We start from the raw sequence: 12,595 nt of genomic DNA, 5'->3' as shown, positions 1-12,595 counted from the left end.
TTACCCTACCCTATAGTGCCCCACTGCCTTGTCATACCCCCAGTGCCCTCATTGCTTACCCTAAGCTCCCATAGTGCCCAGTGCCCTGTCATACCCCCAGTGCCTCACTGCCTTACCCTACCCCATAGTGCCCAGTGCCCTGTCATACCCCCAGTGCCTCACTGCCTTACCCTACCCCATAGTGCCCACTGCCATGTCATACCCCCAGTGCCTCACTGCCTTACCCTACCCTATAGTGCCCCACTGCCCTGTCATACCCCCAGTGCCTCACTGCCTTACCCTACCCTATAGTGCCCCACTGCCCTGTCATACCCCCAGTGCCTCACTGCCTTACCCTACCCCATAGTGCCCCACTGCCCTGTCATACCCAGTGCCATCATTGCCTTACCCTACCCCATAGTGCCCCACTGCCCTGTCATACCCCAGTGCCTCACTGCCTTACCCTACCCCATAGTGCCACACTGCCCTGTCATACCCCCAGTGCCTCACTGCCTTACCCTACCCCATAGTGCCCCACTGCCCTGTCATACCCCCAGTGCCTCATTGCCTTACCCTACCCTATAGTGCCCCACTGCCCTGTCATACCCCCAGTGCCTCATTGCCTTACCCTACCCCATAGTGCCCCACTGCCCTGTCATACCCCCAGTGCCTCATTGCCTTACCCTACCCCATAGTGCCCCACTGCCCTGTCATACCCCATAGTGCCTCATTGCCTCACCCTACCCCATAGTGCCCCACTGCCCTGTCATACCCCCACTGCCTCACTGCCTTACCCTACCCCATAGTGCCCCACTGCCCTGTCATACCCCCAGTGCCTCACTGCCTTAACCTACCCCATAGTGCCCCACTGCCCTGTCATACCCCCACTGCCTCACTGCCTTACCCTACCCATAGTGCCCAGTGCCCTGTCATACCCCCAGTGCCTCACTGCCTTACCCTACCCCATAGTGCCCCACTGCCCTGTCATACCCCCAGTGCCTCATTGCCTTACCCTACCCCATAGTGCCCAGTGCCCTGTCATACCCCCACTGCCTCACTGCCTTACCCTACCCCATAGTGTCCCAGTGCCCTGTCATACCCCCACTGCCTCACTGCCTTACCCTACCCCATAGTGCCCACTGCCATGTCATACCCCCAGTGCCTCACTGCCTTACCCTACCCCATAGTGCCTCACTGCCTACCCTACCCCATAGTGCCCAGTGCCCTGTCATACCCCCAGTGCCTCACTGCCTTACCCTACCCCATAGTGCCCAGTGCCCTGTCATACCCCCACTGCCTCACTGCCTTACCCTACCCCATAGTGCCCAGTGCCCTGTCATACCCCCAGTGCCTCACTGCCTTACCCTACCCCATAGTGCCCAGTGCCCTGTCATACCCCCAGTGCCTCACTGCCTTACCCTACCCCATAGTGCCCCACTGCCCTGTCATACCCCCAGTGCCTCACTGCCTTACCCTACCCCATAGTGCCCCACTGCCCTGTCATACCCCAGTGCCTCATTGCCTTACCCTACCCTATAGTGCCCCACTGCCCTGTCATACCCCCAGTGCCTCATTGCCTTACCCTACCCCATAGTGCCCCACTGCCCTGTCATACCCCCAGTGCCTCATTGCCTTACCCTACCCCATAGTGCCCCACTGCCCTGTCATACCCCCAGTGCCTCATTGCCTCACCCTACCCCATAGTGCCCCACTGCCCTGTCATACCCCCACTGCCTCACTGCCTTACCCTACCCCATAGTGCCCCACTGCCCTGTCATACCCCCAGTGCCTCACTGCCTTACCCTACCCCATAGTGCCCCACTGCCCTGTCATACCCCCACTGCCTCACTGCCTTACCCTACCCCATAGTGCCCAGTGCCCTGTCATACCCCCAGTGCCTCACTGCCTTACCCTACCCTATAGTGCCCCACTGCCCTGTCATACCCCCAGTGCCTCATTGCCTTACCCTACCCCATAGTGCCCAGTGCCCTGTCATACCCCCACTGCCTCACTGCCTTACCCTACCCCATAGTGTCCCAGTGCCCTGTCATACCCCCACTGCCTCACTGCCTTACCCTACCCCATAGTGCCCACTGCCATGTCATACCCCCAGTGCCTCACTGCCTTACCCTACCCCATAGTGCCTCACTGCCTTACCCTACCCCATAGTGCCCAGTGCCCTGTCATACCCCCAGTGCCTCACTGCCTTACCCTACCCCATAGTGCCCAGTGCCCTGTCATACCCCCAGTGCCTCACTGCCTTACCCTACCCCATAGTGCCCCACTGCCCTCTCATACCCCCACTGCCTCACTGCCTTACCCTACCCCATAGTGCCCAGTGCCCTGTCATACCCCCAGTGCCTCACTGCCTTACCCTACCCCATAGTGCCCAGTGCCCTGTCATACCCCAGTGCCTCACTGCCTTACCCTACCCCATAGTGCCCCACTGCCCTGTCATACCCCCAGTGCCTCACTGCCTTACCCTACCCCATAGTGCCCCACTGCCCTGTCATACCCCCAGTGCCTCATTGCCTTACCCTACCCTATAGTGCCCCACTGCCCTGTCATACCCCCAGTGCCTCACTGCCTTACCCTACCCCATAGTGCCCCACTGCCCTGTCATACCCCCAGTGCCTCACTGCCTTACCCTACCCCATAGTGCCCCACTGCCCTGTCATACCCCCAGTGCCTCATTGCCTTACCCTACCCTATAGTGCCCCACTGCCCTGTCATACCCCCAGTGCCTCACTGCCTTACCCTACCCATAGTGCCCCACTGCCCTGTCATACCCCCAGTGCCTCACTGCCTTACCCTACCCCATAGTGCCCCACTGCCCTGTCATACCCCCAGTGCCTCATTGCCTTACCCTACCCTATAGTGCCCCACTGCCCTGTCATACCCCCAGTGCCTCACTGCCTTACCCTACCCCATAGTGCCCCACTGCCCTGTCATACCCCAGTGCCTCACTGCCTTACCCTACCCCATAGTGCCCAGTGCCCTGTCATACCCCCAGTGCCTCACTGCCTTACCCTACCCCATAGTGCCCAGTGCCCTGTCATACCCCCAGTGCCTCACTGCCTTACCCTACCCCATAGTGCCCAGTGCCCTGTCATACCCCCACTGCCTCACTGCCTTACCCTACCCCATAGTGTCCCAGTGCCCTGTCATACCCCCACTGCCTCACTGCCTTACCCTACCCCATAGTGCCCCAGTGCCCTGTCATACCCCCAGTGCCTCACTGCCTTACCCTACCCCATAGTGCCCACTGCCATGTCATACCCCCAGTGCCTCACTGCCTTACCCTACCCCATAGTGCCTCACTGCCTTACCCTACCCCATAGTGCCCAGTGCCCTGTCATACCCCCAGTGCCTCACTGCCTTACTCTACCCCATAGTGCCCAGTGCCCTGTCATACCCCCAGTGCCTCACTGCCTTACCCTACCCCATAGTGCCCCACTGCCCTGTCATACCCCCAGTGCCTCACTGCCTTACCCTACCCCATAGTGCCCCACTGCCCTGTCATACCCCCAGTGCCTCATTGCCTTACCCTACCCTATAGTGCCCCACTGCCCTGTCATACCCCCAGTGCCTCACTGCCTTACCCTACCCCATAGTGCCCCACTGCCCTGTCATACCCCCAGTGCCTCACTGCCTTACCCTACCCCATAGTGCCCAGTGCCCTGTCATACCCCCAGTGCCTCACTGCCTTACCCTACCCCATAGTGCCCAGTGCCCTGTCATACCCCCACTGCCTCACTGCCTTACCCTACCCCATAGTGTCCCAGTGCCCTGTCATACCCCCACTGCCTCACTGCCTTACCCTACCCCATAGTGCCCCAGTGCCCTGTCATACCCCCAGTGCCTCACTGCCTTACCCTACCCCATAGTGCCCACTGCCATGTCATACCCCCAGTGCCTCACTGCCTTACCCTACCCCATAGTGCCTCACTGCCTTACCCTACCCCATAGTGCCCAGTGCCCTGTCATACCCCCAGTGCCTCACTGCCTTACCCTACCCCATAGTGCCCAGTGCCCTGTCATACCCCCACTGCCTCACTGCCTTACCCTACCCCATAGTACCCAGTGCCCTGTCATACCCCCACTGCCTCACTGCCTTACCCTACCCCATAGTGCCCCAGTGCCCTGTCATACCCCCACTGCCTCACTGCCTTACCCTACCCCATAGTGCCCCACTGCCCTGTCATACCCCCAGTGCCTCACTGCCTTACCCTACCCCATAGTGCCCCACTGCCCTGTCATACCCCCAGTGCCTCACTGCCTTACCCTACCCCATAGTGCCCAGTGCCCTTTCATACCCCCAGTGCCTCACTGCCTTACCCTACCCTATAGTGCCCCACTGCCCTGTCATACCCCCACTGCCTCACTGCCTTACCCTACCCCATAGTGCCCAGTGCCCTGTCATACCCCCAGTGCCTCACTGCCTTACCCTACCCCATAGTGCCCAGTGCCCTGTCATACCCCCAGTGCCTCACTGCCTTACCCTACCCTATAGTGCCCCACTGCCCTGTCATACCCCCACTGCCTCACTGCCTTACCCTACCCCATAGTGCCCAGTGCCCTGTCATACCCCCAGTGCCTCACTGCCTTACCCTACCCCATAGTGCCCAGTGCCCTGTCATATCCCCAGTGCCTCACTGCCTTACCCTACCCCATAGTGCCCAGTGCCCTGTCATACCCCCAGTGCCTCACTGCCTTACCCTACCCCATAGTGCCCAGTGCCCTGTCATACCCCCACTGCCTTACCCTACCCCATAGTGCCCCAGTGCCCTGTCATACCCCCAGTGCCTCACTGCCTTACCCTACCCTATAGTGCCCCACTGCCCTGTCATACCCCCACTGCCTCACTGCCTTACCCTACCCCATAGTGCCCAGTGCCCTGTCATACCCCCAGTGCCTCACTGCCTTACCCTACCCCATAGTGCCCAGTGCCCTGTCATACCCCCACTGCCTCACTGCCTTACCCTACCCCATAGTGCCCAGTGCCCTGTCATATCCCCAGTGCCTCACTGCCTTACCCTACCCTATAGTGCCCCACTGCCCTGTCATACCCCCAGTGCCTCACTGCCTTACCCTACCCCATAGTGCCCCAGTGCCCTGTCATACCCCCAGTGCCTCACTGCCTTACCCTACCCCATAGTGCCCCACTGCCCTGTCATACCCCCACTGCCTCACTGCCTTACCCTACCCCATAGTGCCCACTGCCCTGTCATACCCCCAGTGCCTCACTGCCTTACCCTACCCTATAGTGCCTCACTGCCTTACCCTACCCCATAGTGCCCAGTGCCCTGTCATACCCCCAGTGCCTCACTGCCTTACCCTACCCCATAGTGCCCAGTGCCCTGTCATACCCCCACTGCCTCACTGCCTTACCCTACCCCATAGTGCCCAGTGCCCTGTCATACCCCCACTGCCTCACTGCCTTACCCTACCCCATAGTGCCCAGTGCCCTGTCATACCCCCAGTGCCTCACTGCCTTACCCTACCCCATAGTGCCCAGTGCCCTGTCATATCCCCAGTGCCTCACTGCCTTACCCTACCCTATAGTGCCCCACTGCCCTGTCATACCCCCAGTGCCTCACTGCCTTACCCTACCCCATAGTGCCCCAGTGCCCTGTCATACCCCCAGTGCCTCACTGCCTTACCCTACCCCATAGTGCCCCACTGCCCTGTCATACCCCCACTGCCTCACTGCCTTACCCTACCCCATAGTGCCCACTGCCCTGTCATACCCCCAGTGCCTCACTGCCTTACCCTACCCTATAGTGCCTCACTGCCTTACCCTACCCCATAGTGCCCAGTGCCCTGTCATACCCCCAGTGCCTCACTGCCTTACCCTACCCCATAGTGCCCCACTGCCCTGTCATACCCCCAGTGCCTCACTGCCTTACCCTACCCCATAGTGCCCAGTGCCCTGTCATACCCCCAGTGCCTCACTGCCTTACCCTACCCTATAGTGCCCCACTGCCCTGTCATACCCCCAGTGCCTCATTGCCTTACCCTACCCCATAGTGGCCAGTGCCCTGTCATACCCCCAGTGCCTCACTGCCTTACCCTACCCCATAGTGCCCCACTGCCCTGTCATACCCCCAGTGCCTCACTGCCTTACCCTACCCCATAGTGCCCAGTGCCCTGTCATACCCCCAGTGCCTCATTGCCTTACCCTACCCCATAGTGGCCAGTGCCCTGTCATACCCCCAGTGCCTCACTGCCTTACCCTACCCCATAGTGCCCAGTGCCCTGTCATACCCCCAGTGCCTCACTGCCTTACCCTACCCCATAGTGACCCACTGCCCTGTCATACCCCCAGTGCCTCATTGCCTTACCCTACCCTATAGTGCCCCACTGCCCTGTCATACCCCCAGTGCCTCATTGCCTTACCCTACCCTATAGTGCCTCACTGCCTTACCCTACCCCATAGTGCCCAGTGCCCTGTCATACCCCCAGTGCCTCACTGCCTTACCCTACCCCATAGTGCCCCACTGCCCTGTCATACCCCCAGTGCCTCACTGCCTTACCCTACCCCATAGTGCCCCACTGCCCTGTCATACCCCCACTGCCTCACTGCCTTACCCTACCCCATAGGGCCCACTGCCCTGTCATACCCCCAGTGCCTCACTGCCTTACCCTACCCCATAGTGCCCAGTGCCCTGTCATACCCCCAGTGCCTCACTGCCTTACCCTACCCCATAGTGCCCCACTGCCCTGTCATACCCCCAGTGCCTCACTGCCTTACCCTACCCCATAGTGCCCAGTGCCCTGTCATACCCCCAGTGCCTCACTGCCTTACCCTACCCTATAGTGCCCCACTGCCCTGTCATACCCTCAGTGCCTCATTGCCTTACCCTACCCCATAGTGGCCAGTGCCCTGTCATACCCCCAGTGCCTCACTGCCTTACCCTACCCCATAGTGCCCCACTGCCCTGTCATACCCCCAGTGCCTCACTGCCTTACCCTACCCCATAGTGCCCAGTGCCCTGTCATACCCCCAGTGCCTCATTGCCTTACCCTACCCCATAGTGGCCAGTGCCCTGTCATACCCCCAGTGCCTCACTGCCTTACCCTACCCCATAATGCCCAGTGCCCTGTCATACCCCCAGTGCCTCACTGCCTTACCCTACCCCATAGTGCCCCACTGCCCTGTCATACCCCCAGTGCCTCATTGCCTTACCCTACCCTATAGTGCCCCACTGCCCTGTCATACCCCCAGTGCCTCATTGCCTTACCCTACCCTATAGTGCCTCACTGCCTTACCCTACCCCATAGTGCCCAGTGCCCTGTCATACCCCCAGTGCCTCATTGCCTTACCCTACCCTATAGTGCCTCACTGCCTTACCCTACCCCATAGTGCCCAGTGCCCTGTCATACCCCCAGTGCCTCACTGCCTTACCCTACCCTATAGTGCCCCACTGCCCTGTCATACCCCCAGTGCCTCATTGCCTTACCCTACCCCATAGTGGCCAGTGCCCTGTCATACCCCCAGTGCCTCACTGCCTTACCCTACCCCATAGTGCCCCACTGCCCTGTCATACCCCCAGTGCCTCACTGCCTTACCCTACCCCATAGTGCCTCATTGCCTTACCCTACCCCATAGTGGCCAGTGCCCTGTCATACCCCCAGTGCCTCACTGCCTTACACTACCCCATAGTGCCCAGTGCCCTGTCATACCCCCAGTGCCTCATTGCCTTACCCTATCCCATAGTGGCCAGTGCCCTGTCATACCCCCAGTGCCTCACTGCCTTCCCTACCCCATAGTGCCCAGTGCCCTGTCATATCCCCAGTGCCTCATTGCCTTACCCTACCCCATAGTGCCCCACTGCCATGTCATACCCCCAGTGCCTCATTGCCTTACCCTACCCCATAGTGCCCCACTGCCCTGTCATACCCCCAGTGCCTCACTGCCTTACCCTACCCTATAGTGCCTCACTGCCTTACCCTACCCCATAGTGCCCAGTGCCCTGTCATACCCCCAGTGCCTCACTGCCTTACCCTACCCCATAGTGCCCCACTGCCCTGTCATACCCCCAGTGCCTCACTGCCTTACCCTACCCCATAGTGCCTCATTGCCTTACCCTACCCCATAGTGGCCAGTGCCCTGTCATACCCCCAGTGCCTCATTGCCTTACCCTACCCTATAGTGCCCCACTGCCCTGTCATACCCCCAGTGCCTCATTGCCTTACCCTACCCCATAGTGCCCCACTGCCCTGTCATACCCCCAGTGCCTCACTGCCTTACCCTACCCTATAGTGCCTCACTGCCTTACCCTACCCCATAGTGCCCAGTGCCCTGTCATACCCCCAGTGCCTCACTGCCTTACCCTACCCCATAGTGCCCAGTGCCCTGTCATACCCCCAGTGCCTCACTGCCTTACCCTACCCTATAGTGCCCCACTGCCTTGTCATACCCCCAGTGCCTCATTGCCTTACCCTACCCCATAGTGGCCAGTGCCCTGTCATACCCCCAGTGCCTCACTGCCTTACCCTACCCCATAGTGCCCCACTGCCCTGTCATACCCCCAGTGCCTCACTGCCTTACACTACCCCATAGTGCCTCATTGCCTTACCCTACCCCATAGTGGCCAGTGCCCTGTCATACCCCCAGTGCCTCACTGCCTTCCCTACCCCATAGTGCCCAGTGCCCTGTCATACCCCCAGTGCCTCATTGCCTTACCCTACCCTATAGTGCCCCACTGCCCTGTCATACCCCCAGTGCCTCATTGCCTTACCCTACCCTATAGTGCCCCACTGTCCTGTCATACCCCCAGTGCCTCAGTGCCTTACCCTACCCTATAGTGCCCAGTGCCCTGTCATGCCCCCAGTGCCTCATTGCCTTACCCTACCTTATAGTGCCCGGTGCCCTGTCATACACCCAGTGCCTTACTGCCTTACCCTACCCCATAGTGCCCAGTGCTCCATCATACCCCAATGCCCCACTGCCACCCAGTGCCCCATTGCCCCATCATACACCCATTGCCTCACTGCCACCCAGTGCCCCACTGCCCTGTCATACACCCAGTGCCCCATTGCCCACCCATGCCCCATTGCCCTAGAATAAACCAGTGCCTCACACACTTTCTGCCCCCTTTACAACCTTGTGCACCTGGAGTGCCCTCTGCCCTATCATACACCCACCATTCCAGTTGCCCCTCCATGGCCCCTCCTTTGCCCCCCCACACCTGCTGCCCCATGACACTCCAGTGTTCCTTCTGTCCCTCACTGCCCCATTAAACATGCAGTGTCCCAACACACTTATTGCCCCCTCTGCCCCATCACACATACTGTGCCCTCACCTGAGTGCCATGTCACCCACAGTGCCTCCACTGCCTCCCAGCCGTCACACACTCACTACCCCCCGTGACCACTGCCCCATCATATTTTCATTGCTGCTCACCCCCTTATCATACTGCCACAATACACACACCATGCTCGCTGCTATGTCATGCACTTACCGCCCTATCATCCAGCTAGTGTCCCCACTCCCCCACCCCACTTTGTGCCCATTGCCTCCCCCACCTTGTCATAGACCCCAGTGCTCCCTGCCCCTGCACCCCACTACCTCCCCCAGCCCTATACCACAGTCTCATTTTGCAGTGTAATGTCTTCTACACCCTCTTCCACACATGCACACTCCGCCTGAACTCGCATCCCTCCCTTCCCATTTCCTATCTCATGTACTCCATTCTGTATTTCAGTGTAATGCTGCACCCGCCCCCTGTACATTCCCTCTCCCAGGATATCCAACCGCTTCATTGCACACCTCAATGTGCCCCTGGATGCACACCCCCACACACCCCTCCCTATGGTGGATACTTGGGTTGCTTCCTCTCTATTGTCTGTCCCTCTCACCCAATCACCTTCTTGAAGGTAATACTGCACCCCGTGCCCATTATCTGCCCTCATATATCCTTCTACAGGCTTCTTGTACACCCCAATGCCCAGTGTGTGTACCCAATATCCTACCAGTTACACCCCAACCTTGACCAACTGCCTTTGCCAGGACATCCCATCCTACTATCTATTGCATCATCTCATTCTTCGCTGCCTTCACCCAGGCCATCCCATTCCAATTCGCACTGCCTCCCCCAGGCCAGCTGAACTTCAAATAACCTAGTCTACTCCCTCATACATTCCGCCCCTCCCTCCCACCATTTCAGATTATCCCACCCCAGTCCCCACAATTCTCTTCTCCTACAGGTTATCCTGCTCCATTTCTCACTGCCTTACCTACATGTTATCTCCCCACTGGCTCCCCCAGGCCATCCTATGCCTTGCCCCCACTCTCTGACTTCCCTGTGCCATCTCACCCTCAAATCCTGTAGCCCGCTACTCCCATATGCTCCCATCTCATGTCCCTATAATATAATGCAGCTCTCATCACAACCCCATATTTTCTCAGTCTTCCCCCAAATCACCCCACCTGCATTACACCACTCAGGTCTTCTCTCACCAACTGCTTTACTCCTGCTGGAATTCCGCACCACTGCGCAATGCAGAATTTGTGCAGAATTCATGTTCCTCGCAGAATTTTATTTTTTCATGCAGAATTTTTGATTTCCTATCCCCTTGGGCATCCCTGTCCCCGCTGCTCTTCACCCCAAGCTAGGCAGCACAGCAGACCCAGGCCTGGCTGCAGGGCCCAAGAGAGGAGGGGGGTGGGGGCAGGGGCAGGGGAGTGGCTTTCCAAGCTCTCATTCCCTTGGCCAAATACAGCGAGAGCCAAGACGCTCGCATTCTGTCCTGTGCTGGGCAAGATGCGGCCATTTCACGTTTCCTATTTCTAGGAAATGGGACAACAATATCAAAAAGATGAGCTTATTTTTCAGAGACATCACCCTATAACAGTGGCTCTCAAACTTTTTTAGTGGTGACCCCTTTCATTTGGCAAGTCTCTGAGTGCGACTCCCCCCTTATGAGTTAAAAACACTTTTTTATATAATTAACACCATTATGAATGCTGGAGGCAAAATGGGGTTTGGGGTGGAGGTTGACAGCTCGCCACACCTTGAGGGGTCCCGACCCCCAGTTTGAGAACCCCTGCCCCATAATGTTTTATTCAGCAGGGTCACTTGTATTACATGATATGATTTTTTTTTAATTTTTTTTTGTGGTTGCTGCTTGAAAGCATATTCTTTATCTGATAAAGTGCTTTTTAGGATTTGTCTGCATGGGAAATTTCTACCATTTACTCCAGCATAACACCCTGTGTGCACACTCTTATTCCATTATAAGAGTGGCTTCTTCTAGTATAAGCTAAACCCCTTGTGAAGTAACAACCTAAACCAGAAATCTTCCGAATTGTCATGAAATAAACTGGAAAAAAACAAAACGCTTATATCACAATAAGAGTGTTCACGCATGGGTGGGGAGTTATTTCGACATAACTAGGTTGATTTAAATTCATACCTAATATAAACAAACAGAAATTCCGGTGTAGATAAGTAACGTAGTAACTCCTTAATAGATACAAGTTGCAGGACATGAAGTACCAAATACATTTCTTTAAAAATGAATGGGGAGTGAAGTGAGCTGTAGCTCTTGAAAGCTTATGCTCAAATAAATTTGTTGGTCTCTAAGGTGCCACAAGTACTCCTTTTCTTCTTCCCTCAACTCATATTCACACTCCTAATTCCCAAACCAATATATACCTGACCATACCAGCCCTAATTTATCCACCCGTCCCCCCAACCTGTCTTCACCACCCATTCCCTTTACAGAGCATGCAGTCTTTACAAAGTACTTATGATCACGATAGCAAGTATGCCTGATTCATAAAATGTTTATGCATATTCAGTAAATTCCTAGAGAACATGTCAGTGCCTTAACTTAAACAACAACAAAAGTATATGAGAGATCATTTGCAGAATATATTATAATTTTCAATTTGATTCAATCATCAGCTTTAAGAGCTTTATGTGGCTTCTGCATTCTAGGCATCTTACAGCTATAAATCACTGCAGGCCCCTCAAACCATTTCTTGGCTGATGGGTTTTGTTAAGGAAGGAATGTTTGTCATTTATTTTCTCCAGAACACCACTGTCGGGAAACTTTGGATGAAATTTTTCAGGTGACTTAGTATTTATTCATGTGAGTGTAGAAGAGAAACTTTGCCACATCTCAGCTCCTGGGAGCAGATATTCTTATTCCTGCATTTGCTCCTTTGAAGGGTCAGGTTTGTCTTTCTCATTTCTGCTGAGTTTACTTTCTTCAATATGTATACAACTTTTTTTTTGCAATGTAGCACACTGAGATTACAAACAAATAATGGACTAAGCAAAAGAGAAATAAAGATCAGCCTAACCACCAAACAGGTTTGAAGAGTAAAGCACAAGATAGGAAGCAGAACTGGACTTTTGACGAAAGTGCAGCTGAGTTTATTCCTGGCCTTTGCTATGTCTGGCCTGATTACACGTATAATATGTGGAGAAGGCCAATAAATGCTCCTGGCAACATTCCAGCTCCTTGACAATTATAGCTTCACAGCAGCCAGGCTATACTTGAGGGTGGGATTGGCAATTTTGTGCCCTTTCTCCTCTTGTTTTAGTCAGTGGGAATGAACTTTTTCTTTCTATAAGCAAAAATGTTGGGGTTTTGTGCATGT

The sequence above is a fragment of the Dermochelys coriacea genome, chromosome 2 (assembly GCF_009764565.3).
Source record: "Dermochelys coriacea isolate rDerCor1 chromosome 2, rDerCor1.pri.v4, whole genome shotgun sequence".
In the NCBI taxonomy this organism is placed as follows: Eukaryota; Metazoa; Chordata; order Testudines; family Dermochelyidae; genus Dermochelys; species Dermochelys coriacea.
This window is presented reverse-complemented; position numbering follows the sequence as displayed.